We start from the raw sequence: 24,693 nt of genomic DNA on the forward strand, positions 1-24,693 counted from the left end.
GAAGTAGTTGCGCCTACGAGCGTATACGTGGAAGTCGCTCTCAGTAGGCTGCCCAACCATGGAGGAAAGAAGTTTTTCCTTCCTCAGTGTGTCGAACAGATCCAGTACTTTTGGGCTGCGGAAATCAAATGTGGTGCGTCCGACGCGACAGCGGCGCCTGTGATGCCATCAATTACATCGGGCGCCGCTAGTGCATTACCTGTTCGATGTGTTATTGGGAGCGATGGATGTCAGGGGCGCCATATCTATTCGTTATGCTTATAGACCTGCCAACGGTTACACAGTGGCTGTGTTTTCACTTTTTTTTTATTGGAGCTGCGTGAGCTTAGAGTAGAGCTGTGGCGGGCCGCACTAATATCGGCAGGTATACGCACTACAGATATAGCGGAGAGGGTATGTGTCAAGCCGTGGCTTGTATAGCATATCCTTGCACAGTATACGGTGAAGCGATGGTGAAATGAAGTAATCTGTGGGGGACGTGGAGGAAGAATAGGAGGGAAAAAGGTGAAGCACTGTACAGCTTTGTGTTTCAGTTCATGCCGCACACACAATGGACATGTGCCAAGCAGCTCGTATAAGAAGGGGGTCGGAAAGCGAAGTGATGGTGAGGAGTGATGCGAGGGGGACTAGCAGGAAGAGGGGGAGGAGAACGGGTGAAACATAGCCCAGACTGTTGGTCATCTTGACCGTACAAAAAGACTGTGCCAGAGGGAGGTACGACGACACCGGCAGTAAGGCCGGGCTTCTCCCGATAGCCCAGCCTGGCTTAGTGTAGCGTATGCTCTATAGACAACGGATGTGTGCCAAGCAGCTTCTAGTAGTATAGCCCGGCCACGTATTGTGTAGTGTTGTAAGGGGATGGGAAAGGCAAGTGAGGTTGATGGGGAGGGACGTAAAGGTGAGCATCCAAGAAAACACGAGAGGGTAGGGTAAAAAAGGGCATTTCTTTGTATGGTATTGTAGCATAGCCTTGTATAGCTCAGCAAGGGGATGGGGAGGGGAAGTGAAGATGAGGAGAAATGAATAAAGGTTGAGGAGAAGGGAAAGAAGGATGTGATATGGTAAACCATAGCAGATTCATGTATAATATAATATAGCAACGGGTGGTAAATAGAAGCAAATGTAAGTAGGATGGAATGAATGAGGAGAGAGATCAATATGAAAACAGATAAATAAATGAAGAATCCTGAAAGGAAGGAGAATGTGCAGGAAAAGTTAAACAAAGCAAGAAAAAATGAAACTATAAATAAAAAGGGAGAATAAGAGGAAGAAAAAACTCAATCCGAATTCGCCAGGTGTTGACGCTTGCTTGTTATAGCTCCACTGTTGATTAAGATTTGTCAGGCGTAACACTGGCTTAGATTTTTTTTCTGCAGTGTTCTTTCTTGCTTCGAGTTATGCGTAATGAATGTACGTCTACAGGCAAAACTACTGAAAAATAAGTGTGGTCCTCGATGTCACTAACTATGTTTCTGCCACGGTTTATAGAGGATACCATTCAGTTGAACGCGAACATCTTTAATGAAGGTCTGCGACGCAGCATACGAACCTATGTTTATTAAAGCTCCATCGAAGTATGGACAACGGAGCCGAGATTCGAGCCCACAACCTCCAGCTGAGTGGCAAGTTGTTGAGTCACCACAGCGGCTTGCATGAAAATTGGCGCGTAATGTAGTCATCAACCTACGGCAGACTTGTACGGCGGGAACTATGAAGTTATTTAGACCTTCAGTGTTTAAAATCTGCTTAACAACGGCCCGCTAAAGCACTGACTCATGTTTATTTTGTATCAATTCGGTTCCTGTACTTCAATATGTGTGTCCGCATACTTCCACGCATTCAAAAGAAAATAAAATAGCTGTAAAGGCAGACTACGTTTCTCGTACTGGAAATTGTCCGACAAATAATCAAATGCCATGGCGTGCGTACCTCAAAAATTGACAACAGTTTTAGGCCATTAGGCTAGAAACTTTTACAGCCCAAAAGTACATGTGTCTGCAGTTTTTCAGAACTAGACATGACCGAAAACAAAGATTTGGCACAGCCAAGTCCCAGTATCATTTAGCACGTTAATAGTAAATCCGTCTAACGATATGGAGCAAGTCACCTGCTCCATATCGGCCAAAAAATTGTTTTTTGCGTATAGAGTTGTACTTATTATAGAGTTGTCACTATTGACAAGGCGCCATGGCTTAGACATTCGAAGAAAAAAAAAAAGGCTTCGAAGGCTAAGGTTATTGAAAGAACGCTAGAAAGGAAACCCAAGTATTCTTTTTTGTAACTGTTCTTTTATTGTTTTCTGGCTCTCTCTCTCTCTCTAACGAGAGCCTTTTTTAAACAAAGCCACGTTATCACACTGAAGATTGAATTGTTCTTGCGGAGTAGCCAGCTAGGAGCTCTTCGCTTCTTTACTGCCTACTGGAGTAACACGCCACGACAAACTTAGTGAAAGGGATAAGGAGAGAAAGAGAGGGAGAGAAGGCAAATACACGTGAACGATATGAGTGAAACATCAGCATGCGTCTTTCTTCCGCAAGGGATAATTGTGCCCCCGTAACGAAGTTCGCGTGCGTTGTGAGGAACTCTGGGATGGGAAATCTAAAGACCGGTAAACGCGTGTCTTTAGTTAATTTATTCTTCTTTCGTGAAAGTTTTGCAGAGGTGTCAGCAATTCTCACGATCTAAAAAGAACGACTAAATGAATAAGTGCTCGTGCGACCGATGTACCTTATACACTTGCGGGGAAAATATTTATGCCGCCCATTTTGTTGCTACTCGGTCGTTTTTCGCCATAACGCCTTCAAGGAGCCCTAATTCAAGCGGCTAGCAGGCACGCCTTCACAATAGCACATGACGCTTGAGACCGCGTCGTTGAGACGAAGTGCTTCGCTGCATCACGGGGCATTAACTAAATAGCATGTGGTATTCTGTCGTCTTGAACTCACGACGCGACTCTTTTATGTATACGGCGATGCGGGTGCTTCCGGGGAGAGAGACAAATCGGCTCTTCGTACGGTGGGAAGAAGGAGAGCAAAGGGGCGCGCCCGAAACGTCACCGCCACACATGGTGGCACTTTGGAGCACGTTGAACTCTAGGTGGATGTCGAAAGAAATGTCTAGTTAGAAAGAAAAAAAAAGAAAGAAAGAAAGAAAGAGAGAAAGAAAGAAAGAAAGAAAGGAAGAAAGAAAGAAGGAAAGAAAGAAAGAAAGAAAGAAAGAAAGAAAGAAAGAAAGAAAGAAAGAAAGAAAGAAAGAAAGAAAGAAAGAAAGAAAGAAAGAAAGAAAGGAAGGACATCGGAGCGATTCCTTCCCTATCTATTCGCAACAGCTCTTGCCCCCATGAACATTATATACAGCTGCCCCCCCCCCCCCCCCCCAATATTCGTTTTTCTTCACAATCGCACACAAAAACTCCATCCAAACCAGCCGTAACAATCAGAACACGGGGGAGCTAATTTGAGACGTTTGTCCCAGCCAGAACGAAGGCACGCGCGAGTCCGCGAAACGGGTCCTTCTTTACTGCATACAAAACGTACTGCGCAATCGCCCCCCTCATCCCTTTGCCCCCCCCCCCCCCCTCACTAAAGAAACAAGTAAAGGACACGAAACGCGTTTGGTCTCAAATACGCGCGCGGCACCTCATCCTTCGGGAGACACTCGCGGCGGGCACATCAGTGCGGAAAGCGCAGTTTGTTTGCTCTGGATGTTCCTTCCTCCTCACACTCCTGTGCCCTCCAACAACCATCACCTCTATCTCGTGAGGTAACATCGGTCTGCCAAGTGCAACAAATTGCCCGCGCACGCGAGTCATGTGAGAGAGCGAAACGCCAACTGACAGACCGGGCGGCCGGGCAGGTCGAGCAGGCGAGGGAGGTCAAAAGTGTCCCCGCCAATGTATCTGCCCCGTCTCGGAGGCGACAGCCGTGAATCGAGGAATGAAATTCCTTTTCGTGGCGAAGCTCTTTATGCCGTGGGTCGTGCGCCCACGATGTATGTATGTATGTATGTATGTATGTATGTATGTATGTATGTATGTATGTATGTATGTATGTATGTATGTATGTATGTATGTATGTATGTATGTATGTATGTATGTATGTATGTATGTATGTATGTATGTATGTATGTATATGTATGTATGTATGTATGTATGTATGTATGTATGTATGTATGTATGTATGTATGTATGTATGTATGTATGTATGTATGTCCGCTGGATGGTGGTACTTCCATATGATGAGGAGAAGGAGGAGGAAGAATTAAGCGTAAGGGCAGGATTATATCATTAGTATATGATGAAAACATGCGAGATGGCGGTACTTGAAGTTGTCACCTAAGGGCGGACAGACAAATGCATGGATGGACGGGCGGATGGTCGCAAGGACAGACGCATGGGTGGAGGGGTGCAGGATGGACACGCGGATGCATGAACGGACGCACCAATGAACACACGGATGGATGGACCAATGCACGGACGGACGCCTCAAGGATGAAAACATGGACGCACGGACGGACGAAAGCGCGCATGTACTGGCGGACGCTTCGCCTTCCTCATCAATGATTCCGTGGATACGCTGTGATTTTCTTATTGTTTTTTTTTTACGATACCGTGTACAGCGAGAGCCTCCATTTCTGCAATTCTGTCTAGGAAAAGCGTCGCATTCACCAAACACCAAAGGCTCTCGTGAGCGGCATAATATACTGCAGTGGACTTTTTCTTTACGAGATGGATGTCAAGGACGGTGTAAAAGCAAGCTCACGCTAGTTACCGGGGGTGTGAGTGCATCGTGATGACTCGAGTTTGTAAACGTTTGCCGCATCGTACAACCTCGAAAGGCTTGGACCGAAAAATCATGCAGACAAGCGTATGGCTGAAAGCTTCAGTCAACATATGTGATCGGCGCCTACTTCTTCCGTCGCGTCGCCGTTCACGTACACAGCCGCAGCGGTAAAGAGTTGTCCTCCTGGTGGAGCACATGTTCGACAACTCGAATCAATGGTCCCCGAATTAATTTAATGCCTAAGAATGCACGAGATGACGATGACGAGTGCTCGTCTAAATGCCAGTCTTGACATAGAAGAGAGAGAGAGAGAGCGATAAAAAACTTCAGTAGAACAGTCGTCAATGAACACCAGGAGAAAGTCCAGCTGCCCGGACCCGTCTAAAATTCCTTCTCTTGAGTGCAGCTTGTCCTGAACGCAAAAATTGAAGAAATCGGCGAAACCCCGTGGCCGTTCGACTGACTTTGTCATGCCTTTCATTTATCATTATTTTTACACTCTCTCTGCAATCACGTGTTTGCTGAGAGTGTACGGGGAAGAAGCCACAGCTGGCACCGTTCCAGCCCACGGAAGGTGAGATGGACGCGAGTACGACCCATTAAGGGCTTTCACCTTTAAAAAATGCGTCCTTGCGCTTATCACAGGGCAGTGAAAATTTGAGAAACCACAACGCATGCTTCATGCTTTCATGTTACGTTGGGGCGTAAACTCGGTAGCAGTTGAAAACACACGTGCAAGTACGATAAATGAACGCTAAATTATGAGGACACTTTACGACGCTCAGTAAAGTTGAAAGTTGGGCGAGTTGGAAAAGAAATGTTTTGTACACACGCACACAAACGTAACAGGCATGGCAAAGACTATCAACGACACCAAGCCATGTGAGTTAGCGATGGTCCCCCCCCCCCCCCCTACATCCCATTCGAAAACGGCACTTCACAATTGCTCAGAAGCACTGATGATTGACAAGAGTAGGAAGTCGGGCCCGTTAGTAACAGGTGACTTATCGCGTAGCGCAAAAAATATGACGCAGGACAAGGAAGCGACACAGGACAAGCACTCCCTCAGCTCCTGTGTCAAATTTTCTTGCACTACGTGATGCACGAGTACTGACGCTTAGCTAATACAATTATCGTTTTATTTAGTTTAACGTGGCTGCTGGCTCCGTGCAAAAACTAAATTATACATCTCGGTTTTCTCGATTCTGACGCAACATCGCAATACTGTTGCTCTTTTCGCTGCGAATATCCCTGACCGGATATTCATTCTGCATACGAATAATGGAAGTTGGAGAGACCGAGTGGTGCGTGTCCGTCAGTTCGATTGAATGAAATAAAAAAAAATACGAGGAGAAGGGTAACTTCGATCGATGCGAGCAGGTTTAGCCCGCTACTTTTCAGCGCGTTGAGAAATCGCCCCTGTCGAAATGCGGCCGCCGCCGAGACGACGCCGGGAATCGGACCCGCGACCTTGGCCGCGCTATAGCATCCGCCGCGCTGTCTCTGCGGCATGACTCGCTTCTGCTTTGGGGAATGAAATTCCATCTGCAAAGCTAATGCTCTTTCTATTTCTCGTTTTTTTGCTTCTTTCTCTCCGTGCTTCTAAAAATTAAATAGCAATCGGAACCAACCGCACACGTGCAACCAAAACACGTTCAAGAAACCTCGCCTTCGACATGTCTTGTATTACGGCGTGTGCGTTTTGCGCCGTTGCTACTGTATTGTTTGTCCAAGGCCGCAATCTATTCGCCCCCCCCCCCCCCTTCCCTCCCCTCATCTTTCCTCTCTGATAAGAAGTTTCACGTCTTTTCATCTTACTCAGGATACATTCGGCTGGGCGCCACCAGAGCGGTGACTTGGATCGCAACAATGCGGAGCACTCACTCGATCGGAACCAGAGAATGCGTGTCAGAGCATAACGTGCAGTAATTCGTCAAAGCAATAGAGAATTTTAGTACTGCGTACGCTGCGTACGTGGCGGCGTTGCGTACGTAAGGACGCCACGTCCAGCGTAGTGCGCATGCGCAGACCACAACGCGCACGTATCGCATTACGTACGCAGCCGCTACGTACGTATGAGGTGATCGCGCTGCTCTCGAACAAGTTCGCGACAGCGCAAGACTTCGTTTTGCAAAATGGCGACATCGAAGGCAAGCACCGACTGGCTCTGTGGCTTAAAATATGGCCATAATCTGGCTATAACACTTTGATTGGCTCACATTGGCTGTCAACAACACGCGCTTCTCATTTGATCTACCAGATGGCGCAACACGCTTCACGCTCGTTACGTACGCGGGTACTACGGCGTACTAAAAGCCGATTAGTGGCAAACGACGCCACGTAACGCAAGGCGCTTACGTGATGCGTACGTAGCACCATTCCGCAGTACGAAAACTCTCTAATGTCCGCCACGGTGAAAAAGGGGCTAAGTTACTCGGCTGCTGAGCCGGAGGTCACGGGTTCGATCCCTGCCGCAGCGGTTGCATTTCGACTGAGGCGAAATGGCAGAGCTCCGGGTACTGTGCGACGTCGGATCACGTTAAAGGACACCGGATCGTCGAAATTCTCGGAACCGTCTACTACAGCGACCCTCATAATCATGCCGCGCTCTTGGGACGTAAAACCTGCGATCGGAGGCAGGGAGAACAGTGGCGGATTTCCAGAAATACCACAGTCCGTTACCTGCAGCGCTACGCGATGGATGCGGCCGCTGCCACTTGAAGGTGCAAGTTTTCCCCCATCGTTTTTTTTTTTATGCTCTTTGCGCCAGTTTATCGCTGGCACACAGCAGCGGCGTGCGCCAGATGCGATTGGCTTAATAACCGAAATTTACGAGCCACCCGGCTCTCCCACGTGGCGCCGCACGTCTAACGCTTTTTAGAGTATCACGCGCGCTCGCACAACTCGGCGTGCGCCTCGTGCTAGTGGCTGCTATGTGGTGGCGCCTGCACGCGACGAACCCCATCGTCGTGGGAGTGGTCCGTAGCGAGATTAGCTATATTTACACAGGCAGGCATGCATGGAACCAAGTATTGGATTATGTCGTTGGAGGTATTGTTTATATGACAGAAATCGGTTCTGTACACAGCGCATCTGATTCCTTTTCTTTCCACATTTTGTTTTACTTTTTTTCTTTTTTTTCTGTATTAGTGCAACGATGACGAGATTGCCCGCTATAACGTTGCTAAACTCCCATGTTTTTATATAGAGGGCGTCTTAATTACCACGCAGCATGATTTTGAAAAAAAAATCTCAGCATATCCACGGGGTGAATGATCATGAGTGGGGCGAAGCGTCTGTGCATCCATCTGTGCTTCTGTCGTCCGTGCGTCCATTCGTGTGTTGGTCCGCACGTCCATCCGGCGTCCACCCATGCGTCCGTTCGTGCATCCGTCCGTCCATGCGTCCGTCCATCCGTGCATCCGTCCGTCTGTCTGTCTGTCCATCCGCGCGTGTGTACGTCCATCCGTGCATCCGATCACGTTCGAGAATGCAGATGGTGCGCGGGTAACACCGACGCGACGCGAGCCAAGGAAACCAAGCGCAAGCGTCTTCAACGCGCCCGCCGCTCTGCTTCGTCCATGCCCCGCCAACCTTACGCCACTTACGGCGACTATCCATGAGACTGAGTTAGGCACTCCTTCTTGGCGCACCCAGGCACAAACCGCGCAGCAGCCAATCTGAGAGCAGCGGTATAACGCCATCTAGAATATACGCACTCAACTGCAGTTTGTTTGTACTTCTATGAGACAGCGCACTCTGTTATACTGTTCGAGAGATACTTCCTTTCTTTTTTTTTCTAGTCTCTTCACTCGGTTTCTCCTCTTTTTTCTCGGTTACGCCACACGCAGGACAAGGTTAGACTAAGAGGCCCTAAAGAAGAGGAATGGCGTTACACGAAGCAAACCTAGTGCATATACCGTTCCCAGTATACTGAAGTAGCTTCTACTTAGTCTTTCGTTAATGACTATTGCCTAAATATTCTACTTTTATTTGTAACTCAGAAAGTAATCGTAAAATCTAATGAAGGATGGCTCGGCGTATTCGATTATGCCTTGCAAAGCCTGCAAGTGTGAACCACGTTGTAAAGAGATCCAGATTCTACAAGTAGAAGTAGGCATAAAACTGCGCGTGAGTTGATGGAAGCCTATGTCATTCGAAGAAAAGAAAACGGTGTATCAGCGACGCGTATGTGACGTACGTATCGGCAAAGAGATTGTTCGATAGCTGCATAGCGTAAGGCTCTGTGAAGACTGTGCTGTCTGTACGTTGTATATTTAATTCTGGCTTTGTGCTCAGTCTACTTTAGTTGAAAGTGCCGCTTGCCCTCGTGTGTCTCTTTATTCTGTATTTGGGATATTTCGCGGCCAAAGGACGACATTAAGCAAGTACCAACTAGGCCAACAATCAGTCTCATACTAACTTTGTCATAGCTTTTCATCGAGAATCGCTGTCTGTGCTGTCTGCACGCACTTTTATTTTAGTACGTCCTGTATTCTTTCAGACGCGTGAGGCATCGCAGCGCTTGACACCACTCCTCCAAGAAAGACGTTCGAACAGTTGTGCGCTCGTTGATGGGCAAAGGCGCCACACGTTCCAGGAAAGGTCCGTGAGAGGCGTTCGCGTGTGCTTCGGCCTGTCCACTTTGCTATTCTTGAGCAAGCAGGAATCGATCAAGAGTGTTCAGACGGGGCAGGTTTGATAGAGTGGGACCACTTGGGTCGCATCTCCACCGCTTTTCTGGCCACTAGCCAGTGTTTTATAAAACTATACGGACGCATCGCTGTACCGGGGTCGCCTGAAAGATGGACGATCCACGGCACGCGCCTCCCGCGTGCAACATACTAGCCCTTACACACTCGTTGCAAAGGTTGGAGGGCGGGGGAGGAGGACACGTCATTAGAAGTGGTGGGGTGGGAGCAGCAGCCGCGATGCGACTTGGACCGACCAGGAAGCAGCGCGGCCGCGTCTTTCTACGACTGCCTCATGTACCGGTAATCTTCGGCTGGCTGCTGCATCGTACAAGAAGGTGAATGGCCCGAACAGCGAACGATCGGCGACCGCACGGACTCGTATGTACAGCGGCTCTTCATGTCGGCGCACCTAATCACTCGGTGCACGTCGCGCGCGCGTAGCGTGTGCATAGAGACACGCGCGCCGCCCGGCGGGTTTCATTAGCGGCGCGGTCATCGTGAGAAGGTAAACACGACCTCTGGCCTCGCCGTGCCCCACGCCGGAGGCCTCCTTTGGACGATGCTTGTAGCAGCAAGCGGCAGGGTCCCTAAGGGGCGATGACGTTTGGGAGTGTGCGTGCGTGAGACGGTGATGTTGTGAATGAACCCCGTGACTTCCATAATCTGGAGGCGGTCAAGAGCTTCGTGTGTAACGGCGCCGCGTTCTTGCGCAAACAGCTTTGGCGATTTGGAGTTGCGAAATACGATAAGCATGAAAAAACTGCCAGGTCTGTCCGGAACGCTCAGCACAGTCACAGCGAGAGCTGAAAGAGCGGCCTTTCTAGAGCCTTTTTAAACGCTGTTTGGGTAACTGCTACAAACACACTTGCAGGGTACCCACTACGCCATAAATCATCATCATCATTTTAGAGTAGCAGGGAGGTATCCACTTTGCCGTTATTGGTCATTATTCGGAAAAGCGGGGTACCTGCTACATAGTTGCAAGGAATATTGCGCACATCCACTTTGCCGTTATTCGTCATTCTTCGGAGAAGTGTGGTACCTGCTACATACTTTCAAGGAATATAGTGCAAATATTTAGCGCCGTGGCTGACGATGATGAAGAATCACGCCTGTGGCTTTTGCAGTGGTTGGAGCTAGCATTCGACGACCCAGTCGTTACGCAATTCTCATTGTATGACACCTGACTATACTGTTCTAAAACGCTTGAGTACTCACGTTAACGCAGTTCCCTCCACGACATTAGGCCTGCATTATGGTGAGCTTTCTCTCTACGTACAAACAATGACACGCTAGATGCGAGAGCCGAACGCTTTTACAGCAACCTCTTCTCTTCACAATATTGATGTCTCATGGGCTGGGAAGGATGTAAGCTTGTAACAATGTAGATATATGCGTAGCTTCTTTTGTTATGCACATTTGTAAGGCATTATGTGCATGTTGAATGGCGTCAAGAATACATAATGAACACCTTGCGCGCATTCTCAAAGCACATCGTGAGCGGCTACTTAATCAGAAGCCAGTCAGTCATCGTGCCAAGCATGTTATTAGCTAATGAAGGTAGGCAATAGATAGAGTCAGTTTGTTACGGAGTTTCGAGGATTTACACTGGGTGTAATAATGAACTTGTAATTTATATCGGCAGTTAACTGATTTCTGACTTTTTTACACTGCCTAAGAAATTTTACGTCTCTTCTTGAAAAAAAAATCACCCAAGAGCTTATCTCGATCGATTGTAAAGAAGAAAAAAAAAAACACTGCGGTCACTGTATAACACTGGGCTGCCACGGAAAGAACCGTAGTTCGAGCCCTCTTCCAAACTGAAGATTTTTTTTTTTGGTTTCATTTATTTGTTACATTTCGAGCACTGCCATTATGGACACCGGCGGTGGTGGCGGCGGTGGTGGCGGCGGAGGACAACTACGGCGCCGAAAAGTCACCTTTACTGCCATCACATTACAGCTATCGCTGGAAAAAACAAAAAAGAAGAAGAACTTAGAACGCAACATGTGACACTTTAAATGCTTCAAGCCGCAAAGAATCACCAGATGGTTGCAATTTCTGGAGTCCTCCACTAAAGGCCGTTTCACATGACACAAAAAGTAGCGATTTTCAGGCTGCGAATTCGCTCGCAGAGAAAAAAAGAGCAGTTCGCTGCCGCCGCAGCGGTTCTCGGCGAGCTTCCAACATGTTGGAAATTTTTGCTCTGATCGCAGCGGCGGGAGCGATTTTCGGTCGGGAACCGTCGAAATAGGGTTGCTCCGGTCAAGCCGTCGAAATAGAGTCGACGTGTTTGTTTTGGTAATGGCCGATGCTGTGCATTTTAAATGAATTCAGGCTGCAAGGGGTTCTTAAGTGATGAGACAAGCGGGCCCTTCGTTACCGTTCACGGTAACTTCAAGATAATTTACATATTATTACATTACATTCGTGGCTGTCACAATGAGCGGTGGCAAGAACTCACCGCTCTAGTCACAGAGCGAAAAACGGGGACCGTTCGCGGCCCACGTAAAACGAAACCGCTATTAGTGACGGTTGTGAACAGAGCGATTGGAGTGACCGGAACGATTTTTTTTTCGCTGCAATCACGGCATGTGAAACAGCCTTAAGGCGTCTCTCATAATCATATAGTGGTTTTGGGACGTTACCCCAGATATTATTCAAGAAGCACTATTTGTTGCTCTTATTTTAATTTTTCTATATATAGCCTTGAATGGTATGTCACCATACATACATACATACATACATATATATATATATATATATATATATATATATATATATATATATATATATATATATATATATATATATATCTGTGTGTGTGTGTGTAACAAATGAAACACTGATGTAACATTTTAGAATCCACCGTGGCTAAGCTGGCTCGCTAGTGTTCGTAATACTAAATGCTGAAGCTGAAGGCTATCGTTTGCACTACAACACGTCGAATTCACATCATTACATTACAAGCGATCATCGATTCAACACAAGTTCCGTATTTCCTCTCATATTGCTCACCATTGTAGAAGTCAGACGCAATGTAATGGCGACTAACCAAATGTCCTCCATCTTCATGAACAAGAGAAAAAAAAGTTGGACAGAGATGGAAAGGAAAGCATCGGCAAATGAGCAACTGCGTTCGTGCTCTTATTACCTGCTTCAACGAGGCCCAAGTTTCCACAAGGACAGGAACAACAAGAGAGAAGACAGAAAGGTTAACCACGCACGCGAGTGTGCAAAGCCATTCCCGCAGAACCATGACGTCTCAAGGCAGACCCGTGTGCCAACACTGTATTCAGGCATGATCGAGGGGCGCGACATGTATATGTTCCAGTGAAACAGCTGCCCGCTCAAAAAACATCGAAAATTTGACCAAACTAGCCCCTTCGAAGCGCACGTGCACACACACTGGATATCTTGCGTCGCAATCATCATTTTTTTACATGCCAGAGCTACGTTTTTTCTTTTTTTCTTTTTTTATCTTTCTTTCTCTCGCCGTTTATTGGGGCTAAAGCTCAAGACCGTACCACCACTATCATTTGCTGACTGCACAGTCCCGAGGGTTCGGAAATAAATGCGTCGCGGTCGCGCAATGCATCACCGCGCAGGGCAAACCCCCGTTCTTCACGCGGTTTTTGCCTGTACCAGGCCTGCCCTGTCGGTTATGGGGCCTGGTTGGCCGGCCGACGCGGCAGTGCTACGTGGCTATTCGTTAGGGCTACCCGAGGCGTTTATGAATGTTCCGGTTCGCAACTGCGACCACGCTGCTGATGCTGTGCCCCGGACCAAGCGACGCAACTGCCAAGTGAACGAATGAGTGCACGGCAGTGACAACAGCCAGAGCGGACGAGAAGGGAGGGTGCACCGAGACCTTTATTTCTCTATGCCGAGGCCGCGATTTATCATTCACAGGGCTAGACGGAGCGCGTACACAGAAACGTGAAGAAGCATACAATATAAAAAAGCACGACAAAGAGCACGTGCGAAATCGCATTGCGTGAGCGCTCGTCATTATTATAGACTCGTAACGGAGATTATTTCACCTCTTTTCCTCCCGCTCCAACCACCTGCATTTTCTTTACATTTTTTTTCTTTTTCGTTTCTTTCCATCAGCTTCAGCGCCCTTCTACGTCACCGTTATTCTCGTTCGGGCCGGCATACACGAACATGTTCTTGTTGTCTAGCTAGTTTCACGCTTTTCAAACAGGGTCTTGCCTGTTTGCTCGATTTGATACTTCTTTTTTGTAGTTGTTGTTTTAGTACGGTACAGTGGCGCTCTGTTAGCGCGCGCGCCTTCCTTTATGTGAGGGCAATTTTTTTCCTTCGCCCTTTTTAGCGGCACAAACTCTCTTTTGCGTTATTTACTCGCAGAAAAGATGCTGCAGAAGCTTACTTTGATTGATATGTGGGGTTTAACGCCCCAAAATAACCATATGATTATGAAAGACGCTGCAGTGGAAGGCTCCAGAAATTTCGACCACCTGGGGTTCTTTAACGTGCACCCATTTCTGAGCACGCGCGCTTACAAACAAGATGCTGCAGAAGCGATTCGGAAGCCCATAATTGGCCACGCGGAGCTTCTCCGTTCTCAGTGGGGTGCTTCCCGAAAACTTGGCAAAATTGCTCGTTTCCTCACGCCCCCCCCCCCCTTAACGTGGTGGTCGCTGCCAAATCGTGCTTGCTTTCGCGAAGCGTGCCTAGTGTTTACGAATCCGTGAGGAAGATAACAAAATGATAAAAGAAATAAAGAAAGAGCTTTAGCTGAATGTTTGCTGACGTGTGGAGATGCGGCGAGATTAATGGATTGCTGATGATTCGGCCTGTGCTTCCCGCGGACATGCAGTAGCCACTTATAACCAGATATCACCTGCTCGTGCAAAGTAACAGGGGGCGATTAGAAGCACAACTTCTCGCTCCCAGGGCACGAAATAAGGAGGGAAGTGGGAGGCAGTAGAACTGCGTGTGGTTGGAGGACAAAGAGAAGTAAACAAGGGGGGTGGCGGTAGGAAAGAGAAGTGATGATGGTGTGATGTGCATTCTAGAGCTGCACAACAGGTCATTAGTATCTCAAATCTCTTTTATTTGACCTGCAAAGAGGAAGCAGCAGCCTTGGAAATGAAGAAAGGCAAAAGCGAAAGCAATGGTATCCACCGTGGAGCAGGCACTGGTGCTGAACAGTGTTTTCACAGGGGTTTCAAAAGATAACGCCATGCTCTTTCTTCACATTCTCACGAACAACTAGAGTAGCAGGGTGTTTAACGAGAGGCTGGTCTTATTGGCTAGTCCATACTAATATTATTAATGTCTAGAGATAAAGATCACACTCAAGTTAACGCTGAAAATATATAACAATTGTCAGGGTTTAACGTCCCAATACCACGGTACGATTATGAGGGACGCCTTTGTGCAGGGCTCTGGAAATTCCGACCACCAGTGGCAGCAAACGCCGGCAAATACTCTGCACCGGGTACGGCTAATTACATGCTACTATGTACACGGGTCACAAGTATTTTCCCCTTCGTCCTAAATGCGGTGGCCGCGACCGGGATGCGAACCCATAACCACTAGACCACCGTGACGGGTTCCAACGCTGAAAATGACTTGGACGAGGGAGAAGGCAAGAGAGAGAGAGAGAAATAAATAAAATACATAGACACAGGCAGGTTAACCTGGTAGAAGAACCAGTTTGTTACCCTGTACAAGGGTGATGAAATAAGGGTCGAAAAGAGGATAGAGAGAAGGCCGAACTTCGACACATATAGAGTCATCTCACGCAGTTAGCGAAGCATGGCTGCGATGTGGTACGTAAATATTTTGACTCAATAGTAAACGGCGGCTGGACAGCCGCGTGGTTCTTGTTAATTCACAATATATTTCGCTTTACCATGTACAAAGGTAACATAATGCATACATAAAAAATGTTTTTGTTTTATTATTTTTTTATTATTATTCAATGCCACGGTGACAGGTGGCCCAATGGCACCATTCGTCCGCGCGACCGACTTTGGTGGCACGGTTCTCGCCGAAGAAAGTGAGAAAGATCAGAATTGAGGCATTGAATGCTGACAACACTTTCACCGCTTCAAACCGGTGTCTCGGTGCATATCCACGTTCGTCTCACCCCACTTTCGCTCTTTTTTCTTCCGCCTTCATTTCTCATACCACACTACTTTTCTCCCTTTCAACGCGACGTTGCCTTTCGGCGCCAGAAAACCTGGCGTTGCGCAGGCAAATAACATTGCGAGACGCCCTGCCCGGAGCGATTATTTCGCATGCAATGGACACTGCTTTTTTTTTTTTTCGCTCCCTTACTTGTTTGGCTTCTTTTACTTTAATCAACTTGTCGCTCAAAGCTCACACGCCTAGCCTAGTACATCGTCCCGTGAGTAAAAAAGAAAGAAAGAAAGAAAGACGCGCGAAGGGTTGGCGCCGGTGTAGAATTTGCGTGGAGTCCATTCGTATACTCGCCTATATACCTGCTGTCGCTCCCAGGACGTATACACCCCGCTCGTGCTGGCCCATTATTATTACTTCGTTTTTTTTTTTCCCTCCGTACATGGAGCAGAAAGCGTGCGTTTGTTGTTGGGGGCACGCGGAAGCTTACACATATAATTTCGACGTCGGGCAAAATGCGTGCACGATTGCGTGCACGCCGTCTCCCGAGATCTCGCTCAATCTCGTAATCGCTCGCTGTTCGGACCAGCCGGCGGCGTTGGCGGCACCTGTAGTCTACACGGGCTACACCGTCCGTCCGTCCCCCCCCTTCTCCTGCATCTCTCTCTCTATAACTCTCTCTCTCTCTCTCTCTGTTCTCTCTCAATCTCTTTTGTTCCTCATATCTTTCTCGTGTTGCCGTACTTCGGCGCCTTAGCGCACGTTTCAATTTCGATGAGAGATGGGGTGGGAATATAGAACCTTTGCAATTAATTCAGAAATCAAGTCATGGCAAAGAAGAAAAGTGAGACGGCGCACGTGAGAAAGAGAGAGAGAGAAACAATTGATGGAAAAAATTACAAAACAATTAACTATAGGCTTTGTGCAGCTCGGCAGCTCTGCGCGCTGGCGCGAATTCTGCCCTATACTTAACGGCACGGCGATAACCAGAAGCAGCAGGAAAAGCGTCTTACAGGAGCAAACGAAAGACTAAAAAGAAAAAAAATTGAAGCGGTTGAAAAGAAAACAATCAGCTTGGCGTATGGAGATCGAACGGGGCAGTTTAGGTTTGCTTCGATTGGGAAAATGGCACCTTTCCGGAGGTGACGGTGCTAATGAATGGTGGTGCATGGAATGGGCAAGCAGCTGCCGCCACCGTTGCTCCTGCAGAAGCGTGGGGGAATGGAATATGGCCCTATACGCAACATTATATAGGCGTGACAGATCATTGGCGAAGCATAGATATTTAGCGCGCATGCTTGTGAAGGTGTCGGTGCTCTAATGGCGTGAAGCGAAGTGCAGCCACTGCACGCGCCGCGTTAAGTGCCATTCGCCGGGCAATCGATCTTATACGATATTGGCGAGTGGCGGCCTTCGATTGTCGCTTAAGACTTCCCCCCTGCTTAATATAGGCGACGAAACTAAGATTACGAGCACTGGAAATGGAAAGAAAAAGAGAAATATGTACGATCAGTGGTTGCAAGGACGGCTTCTTGCCCAGGCCGTTAGAGCCTTCCTGGGCAGAGGAAGTGTTCCGTGTTAACGGGCATTGACGCCGGCTCTTAATCCCTCCTCCTGACGTTCACCTACACTTGAACACGGACGTAACACTTGAAAATAAACACAAGAAAACAAGAAGAAGAAAGAGTGCTTCGGACGGCTTTGCAGCTTATGGCGGCAGTTGCATTGCAAGCATGCAGTTGCAGAGTACTGCCAGAGGCACAGCCGGAAACTCTTTTTCAGTGGTGGGAAGAAGATTGTGTTGAGTGACCTCTTATACATGTTCGTGGGCACGTTTCTATGAGTACGTGTGGATTTACACGCGCACAAATAAAAACATTCAAAGGAGAGGGGGAAGAGGCTAAAAAGGTTGGACCCGCCCTCCCGACACCCTGGCTATACCAATAAGCATTGCCTCCATGTATCTGTATATATAGTCGGTAATTATGTCTTCTCAGCTCAACCAAAATACGCCTACTGCTGCGGACTGCCCAAAAACGTGGTCTGGTAATTCTTGTTATAATTGTAGAGCCCTTGCCGATTGCCCTGGTCTCCTCGCGTTCAAGCAGGCTGTCACAAACCCTGTCTTCTCGAAAGCTGCTGTCGGAGGGAAGCGCACTGAAGAGCCGATGACGAGTACGAGAGGTTTATTTACACTTTTACAGAAAAAGAATTCGAAACAGAAATGCACCACCTCTGGCGTTCGCCTGCTGCTTTTACTCCTTTCGCATCGTTTTGCACCAGGACCAGGGAAACAGTGATGACGTTTTCTTCTAATCAGTTCGCCACTTTTCAGGGTCATTTTGCCGGTACCGCCCCGAACACACACACACACACACACACACACACACACACACACACACACACACACACACACGCATATATATATATATATATATATATATATATATATATATATATATATATATATATATATATATATATATATATATATATATATATATATATATATATATATATCTCAAACCCAAAAACATGCATTGTTCCGGCGACATTGCGGCATAGAGCGAATTATGATGACAGCAAAAGGAATGTGATTAGTCCGTTGTGTCGCCGCTAGGGCCGACCATCCATGCTGTCGAACTGTGGCAGCTCGGGCTAGTTGATATGGCATGACGATAGTTATAGCGCGAGAACAAAACGACGACACAGAGATGCTATAACTATCGTCATGTCGAACTGTGTTTGCAGGTCAGGTAACTCCAATGAAATGTACCTGGACATCTAGCGTTGATTTGAGCATCGGTGGCCTATCAGCCAGAGACGCACAGCGTGGTCGTCTGAAGTCTGTCTACGGCGAAACTCAGCGTCGCGGCCTTTCTTCCTGGGGCATATAGGGCCCTCGTGTCGCATTTCCGCGCCGGCACCAGCGACAGTAGTACTGTGTAGAGCGATTGCCACCACGCATTTCTCAGTACACGAAAAACAACCGGGCGTCTTCGCGCTCATCCTTATGGCCGCAAAGTGAGGTGGTATGCCTGTCTTCCGTCCCGGCACCCACGGCAAAAGGTGGCTCGCCGATCGCAACACCATGCAACTATAGATGCATGACGATAGTTATAGCGCGAGAACAGAACGACGAAAAGAGACAAGAAGGACACGAAGAACAGCTTCGGTAGCGGGAATCTCGTTACTCAACATCGTCCTTGTCGTTGCACCGTAAGCTAGCGCTCGCTAGCATTCCCGGTAGCCATATGGTCAAAGCCAAATATATTTCGCACGTGCGTCCATACATCAGGCGCCACGCACGTGGTGTTACTTGTGCGGGAATCCCGAAAACGACCGAGGAGAATAAAAGGAGGTCTGGTAAAGCGAGTGCCGTATCCCGCTGCGCGTACGTCGCTACTGGAACGGCGATGTAAATATACGCGTATGCAGATGACTTGTGGGCTATGTCCACCGCTGTAGCTACTGGGACAAGGCCAAAACGAGCTGAAAACGAGAGACTTGTCGCAGTGGTTGCTGACCATTTCGAAAAAAATACAAAAAGAAATGAGATAGAGTACCGTGTTTCTTCGCCTCTTCGGTCATTATCAGATCACGGCGCCGTACATCCGTTCCCCGCATTGGAGGATTCCCGCAGAGCATGCGCGACGCTTTGACCATTTCCCTGGATAGATGGATCCACGTATGCACCGCATCGCGCGTCCGAGTGGGTCGCTTCGTCGGCTTCGGCAATATGCCTTGTGCCGCCTTGGCCAGTTTTGTTCGGAATATGTAATGACACCCAACCAATCCATCGAAGCACTGCGTGCGGCAGAAATGAGGGCAAGGAAAGAGCATGGAGCTTGGAGTTAGCTGTATACCTAAGTTCTAGTATATTCACGCAGTTGACCCAATAAACCGAGTATTTCGGTTTCTCCAGATCCTTGTAGAGAATAACGTTGTATGTGTACCATAAAATTTAACAGTGCCGTGAAAAACAAGTAATTCTGAATGCAGCTTCTTGGGCTAAGTCATCGTCTGTGCTGGTATACGGTGCCAACGCGCGCTTCGGTATCCAAAGTGAGCTTTCATTACACACTATCGTTTGCTGCTTATTGGGCTTTGCCGGACAAAGTAGGTATCTCAACTCTGCTGTATCTCTATTAAAGCAAAGGTAACTGCTAGCAGTTAGCAGGAACATAGTATAGATATATCTTATTTGTTGCTATCCCAACAAAATTGGCCTCTGCCGAGTTATCGATGGAAGAAGACGGCGATGAAAGATGAACTCAGCACAGCCTGCGTCATATTAAACTAGATGGCGAATGATATGCAAATTGGCAATCTACCATGACTCAAAGTCGTTACCCCAGTGAATGTGAGCGATGCGCCGCGATCCACAATACGCCTTCTTCACCGCGTCACGGCATATACGCAGCCTTCCGTCAGCGGGAAAGGTGCGATGCGTTTTGATGTGCTCACGCGAGAAACCCACCGGCGCGCGATCGCGGAGGCCATGGTGTACGTAGTCTATACGCACGGCCCTTGATCTCGGAGGCTTTCCTTCTGGCGATCTTAGCTGGCCCGGATAACAGCGGCTTCGCCCAGCTACCAAAAAAAAAACCACGCAAATGGTCGAATTTTTGGCACAGAAAAAAGGCGGATTACCGACGACATGCATTTTGTGGCTAGGATAGGACACGAGTACTTATTGGCTACCAAGCCAGTGATGTATACTTATTATCTGCGGTCAACGTACAAACTAATTGGGTCCAAGTGCACATGGCAGCCACTTTTCACTATATCGCTATCGAAATCAGGAACTGAAGGAATGCTCCGCACGACTGCACCTCACCTGAATGTACTGGAGCAGACTTCATGCTTGCCACGTACATTGATGGTACGCATGAAGTTTGATTCATGCATGCGTACCATTACGCATGGAGACACTCGGCTGCTGACTCTATTGACTAGGCTCGCATTTCGATGAAGGCTAAATGCTACAGGCTGGTGTACTGCGTCACTCAGCGAAGGAACCTCAGGTAGTGTCAATTATCCGTGGACCTCCACTGTGGCCCATCTTCTATAGCCTGAGCAACTTTGGGACGGTAAACACCATGAGGCACCCAACCAACATCATGCGTAGCGGACCATATCACCTGAGTATAACCTCACTTTCATTAAAGCTTCGCTGATAAGAGGCGACTCTGTTGTGTAGGCTATATGGTCAGGCGTCGAATTTCCGCACAGGGGTGCCGATTGCTCCGCAAAATGTAGGCACTGCGGTGGCAAAGACGCATCGACTTGCCGCTCAGTGCCGGTCTCAGAAAAACAGGACAGCGAGATCATCGATGATGATACATATAAAGTAAATTTCATGCTCTGAGAATGCGATTCTCTCAGGGCGATGTGGGAAGGCGATTTGAGCAGCTCCGAACTTGTCGACTGACTCTGGGCACTCGAGCAGGCCTGGAAAGCGGCAAACCAGGCCAAACCTGGACCTAATAATTAGGAACACCTGAACACGGGTCGCCATATCTCGCAGGAAACCAGACAATATTTTACGTGTCATAAGCTTTCCATCGTAATGAGCTTGCCCAACGACCAGCCTCGGTCCAAAAAAAAAAAAAAAAATCCTACACCCCCGCGACGGAATTTAAAATCCTATCAGAAGGCTGCACCAGTGTTTCCAGGATTTCTGCGTCGCTCCCGCCTGAGTGAGTGTTTCTAATTGAAAAGTTCATACAACGAAAGCAGTGCATGGCTAGCAGGAACGACAAACCGTCCGGCAGTGGTGTAATAAGTGTTTTCATTGGCTGTGTTATCAGTTAAACCGTCGTTGGCAGCGTCGTACCCAAGCGACCACCCCACTGGCTGCGTTGTGAGTTAGCTCACGATACCAAACGTCGCTGAGTTAGCTTCAAGGAGGATTAAAAAAGTTGCTGGAGTGGAAATGAATACGCAGAAGTAAAGTCAATCCCCTGGCAAGGTGGTGGATGTGGCGGCCATATTACTAGCGGCATGATTAAGTATCATCTTTCAGCGATTAAAAACGAAGCGTTTTCCTCGCACGCCCAACGAGTTTAATGTGTCGTCGGGTCACATAGTGCTCCAAGTGCGTCTTACAGTTACTACTTTTCCTTAGTGAGCCTCTAATCGCAGGCAAAGTTCGTTGAAGGTTCAGTCATCCATACTCGTTGCTGTGTGTTGTTTCGTCGGGAACAACTTTCTTTTAATATAGAAGTAAGGTAGAATTTACATAACATATCAAAGCCACTTGATCTTCAAGTGGGCACTATCAGAAAAGAACATGTTTCCGCCATCTTGGCAGTGGCAAAAGGTGGCTTCACTTCTGCTGCCAAGGCATTACGGGAGCTTCCACTCCAGCAATTTTTCCTTAATCCTTCTTGGTTAGCTCGCGATGTTAAAACGCTTGCAACATCGTGGCGTTGCGGTGTTAATGTGATGAGTCTGTGAGGATTGCGGGAACGAGTTCGCCGGGGTGAACGTAACGGAACGTCCGTTACCAGAGGGAGTTTCTGCAGCGCCATTTTTCCACGGCTTCGGCTGCGACGTCTCTGACCACCTGTGGTTCGATAACAACCACTCTGATTAACGCGTCGCGAAACGCGTTTAACCGCTCATTACACTCCTACATGACCATGATCATGCGAGGCACAATGTGCGGCATGTGAAATATGAACACTGAAGCAAACCCAAGCCACAACACTGTCTAACCACATAAAGAAGCACCAACATGTCATCAGTGATTGTGAAAGGCTTCAGTGCAGTGTCGGGTTCAACCAAGAAGGATTAAAGGAAAATTGCAATTTTTTTAAATCCTCCTTGGGTTCATCCAACTGTTAAACACTGCGGCCGAAAGTTTCAGCTTTCCCTGGTTAGCCATTTGTATCTTGAGTGAGGTTTTTTCAGTGTTTACTTCTTATTTCTCTCCTGCTTTCTCCCTATCTTTCGGTACACTTTCCATCAAGGGCGAAAAAAAGAATGGCAGCATATCCACGGAGTGAATGATGGAGAGTGGGGCGAAGCATTCGTCCGTCCATTCGTTCTTGCTTCCGTCCGTCCATGCGTCCGTCCCTGCGTTCGTGCATGCATCCGCCTCTGCGTCCGTTCATGTATCCATCCATGCATCTGTCTGTGTGTCCGTTCATCTATCTATTCAACACTCCAAGTACCACCATCTCGCATCTTTTCATCATATATTCCCCATATAGATGCACTGCCATCCAGCGGACATTCAAAGGACTAAACGAGAGGGGGCACACGCACACTTTCTTACGGCTTGCGCTTCGGGTCTACTTCCCACCTTTAACCACCTCCAGTTCATGGTATATACTAGTTCACTGTAATCATGGCACTGCGGCCGAACACTCGCTATACCTTTTTAAAACGAAGGAGGTTACACCCAGCGAGTGTAACGTAGCGACCCTTTCTTGTCAGATAGTGCTCAATGTACATGCCACTGGCTGCAAAGGGAATCGCAGCGTGCGCGTTAACTAAAAGCCGAAAGCTCCTGTCTCTTATTCCCTATTAGCCGCCATTAGTATGTACATTGAGCACTATTTTTATTGTTCAACAACGCACAGAAGAAAGCTCTCAACGGCACCACCTTGGAGATCAAAATGTTATACTTGTAACATACTACAACAGCTACGAGGGACAAACAGGTGCTGCTATAAAGAGTTTTGCCCCTAAAATACCACATAAAGCAAGCCCTCACGCTGTCCTTTTTCTGCACTGAAGGTAGGTAGTCTATTATTATCCCGCTAACTGAAAGGCCACCCTATATGACTTGCAGCTGTGTTATTGTCAGCGTTGAACGAAGCGCGGTGATCTGCATACACTTGACTGGACAGGCGCCTCTGACACATTCTGACGTGGTCAGTTCCAACACAAACGAACGGGTGATGCATAATGCATACCTTAAATGTGCACAACCACCCACGTTATCAACGAGATCAGGCGCGTGGCTCGCGCATGCAAGGCGGCTACGACAAGGTACCATGGGTCTATACGCACACCATGGTGTATACACCCTTTCGGTAACCAAAATGCCGCAGTGGCAGTCACCCATGGAAGGATACGGTCCAGCACCATTGCCTAATGACGACAGCCAATCAGCTGGGACGAGATGAATATCGCTGGCCCGGCATCTTTGGTGTTAATCAGGCTCACGGTATACGGTTGAGCGCCCTTCATATGTCCGGTCGTAAAGCTCCGTTGATGGAAAGGCGTCATAGCTGTGGTCACAAGAGCGTTGTTATTGCAGTGCTGGCCAGTAGCCTTGCTGATAATAACGCCCAGTGGCCCACATAAAGAAAAAAAGCAAGCATTGGCATATCACGAGGCAATGCACGGCATGTATCTCCAGTAGACCCACGTTCAGTGGTGAACAGCTAGAAGGCCTGCGTGAAAGGGGGGGGGGGGGCTTTTAGCTGGGTTTCAGCGATGCTTAAGTATTCGAGCAAGCGTGCTGCACGCATAGCCCACATTTTGCAGGCGAAGGTATCTGGGTTACAGGAGCACGGCGCACAATTGCTCCTATGTGTATGCGTAAACGCCATTCTTCACAACCCCCCCCCCCCCCCCTCCATTCATGGCCTTGAACATTCTTGAGTAAAGGCTTAGATAGCAAATAAATAAATAAATAAATAAATAAATAAATATCCGGACCTTCTACTCTGTGAAGGTGGTTCACCACAAATCTGTTTAGCGGACAAGAGGGGACAATGAAACATAATCCATAGCGGCTAATGCACCGGCCGTGCAACTAAATCTATACCTTTGTCGAGAAAGTCTCCTCTAAATTTAGCGGGCGTGACTTGAAGGTTTTCGATTTCAGGAGCATGATGCTTGCATCCTTGCCTCGTGAATAGCCGACATCAATGCAAAAATGTGCGGGAGCTTACAAAATGGACATAGCGTATACCTTAGAAGGATCCTTTTTTCCCCACCTCAAGTGATGATATTATACTTTCAAACTCGCCAATCTCGTTGATGAATGAGCGAATGAACGCGTTTTGATTGTGCCAACAATTGCGTCACTTCCTATAAACCCGAACTGACACTCTTTTCCCTTTCATAATGCAACTATAGTC

General features: G+C 47.8%; 2 protein-coding genes across 4 annotated transcripts in view; both read right to left on the bottom strand.

Annotated features, from left to right (window-relative positions):
• Window positions 1-24,693, bottom strand: part of Tsp74F (Tetraspanin 74F) — a 482,187-nt gene that overhangs the window by 344,062 nt on the left and 113,432 nt on the right. The gene's annotated exons all lie outside the window — the stretch shown is intronic.
• The window catches only part of LOC142796419 (uncharacterized), a 235,054-nt gene that overhangs the window by 170,997 nt on the left and 39,364 nt on the right, over window positions 1-24,693 (bottom strand). The gene's annotated exons all lie outside the window — the stretch shown is intronic.

This window comes from Rhipicephalus microplus, chromosome 2 (genome assembly GCF_043290135.1).
Source record: "Rhipicephalus microplus isolate Deutch F79 chromosome 2, USDA_Rmic, whole genome shotgun sequence".
Taxonomy (NCBI): domain Eukaryota; kingdom Metazoa; phylum Arthropoda; class Arachnida; order Ixodida; family Ixodidae; genus Rhipicephalus; species Rhipicephalus microplus.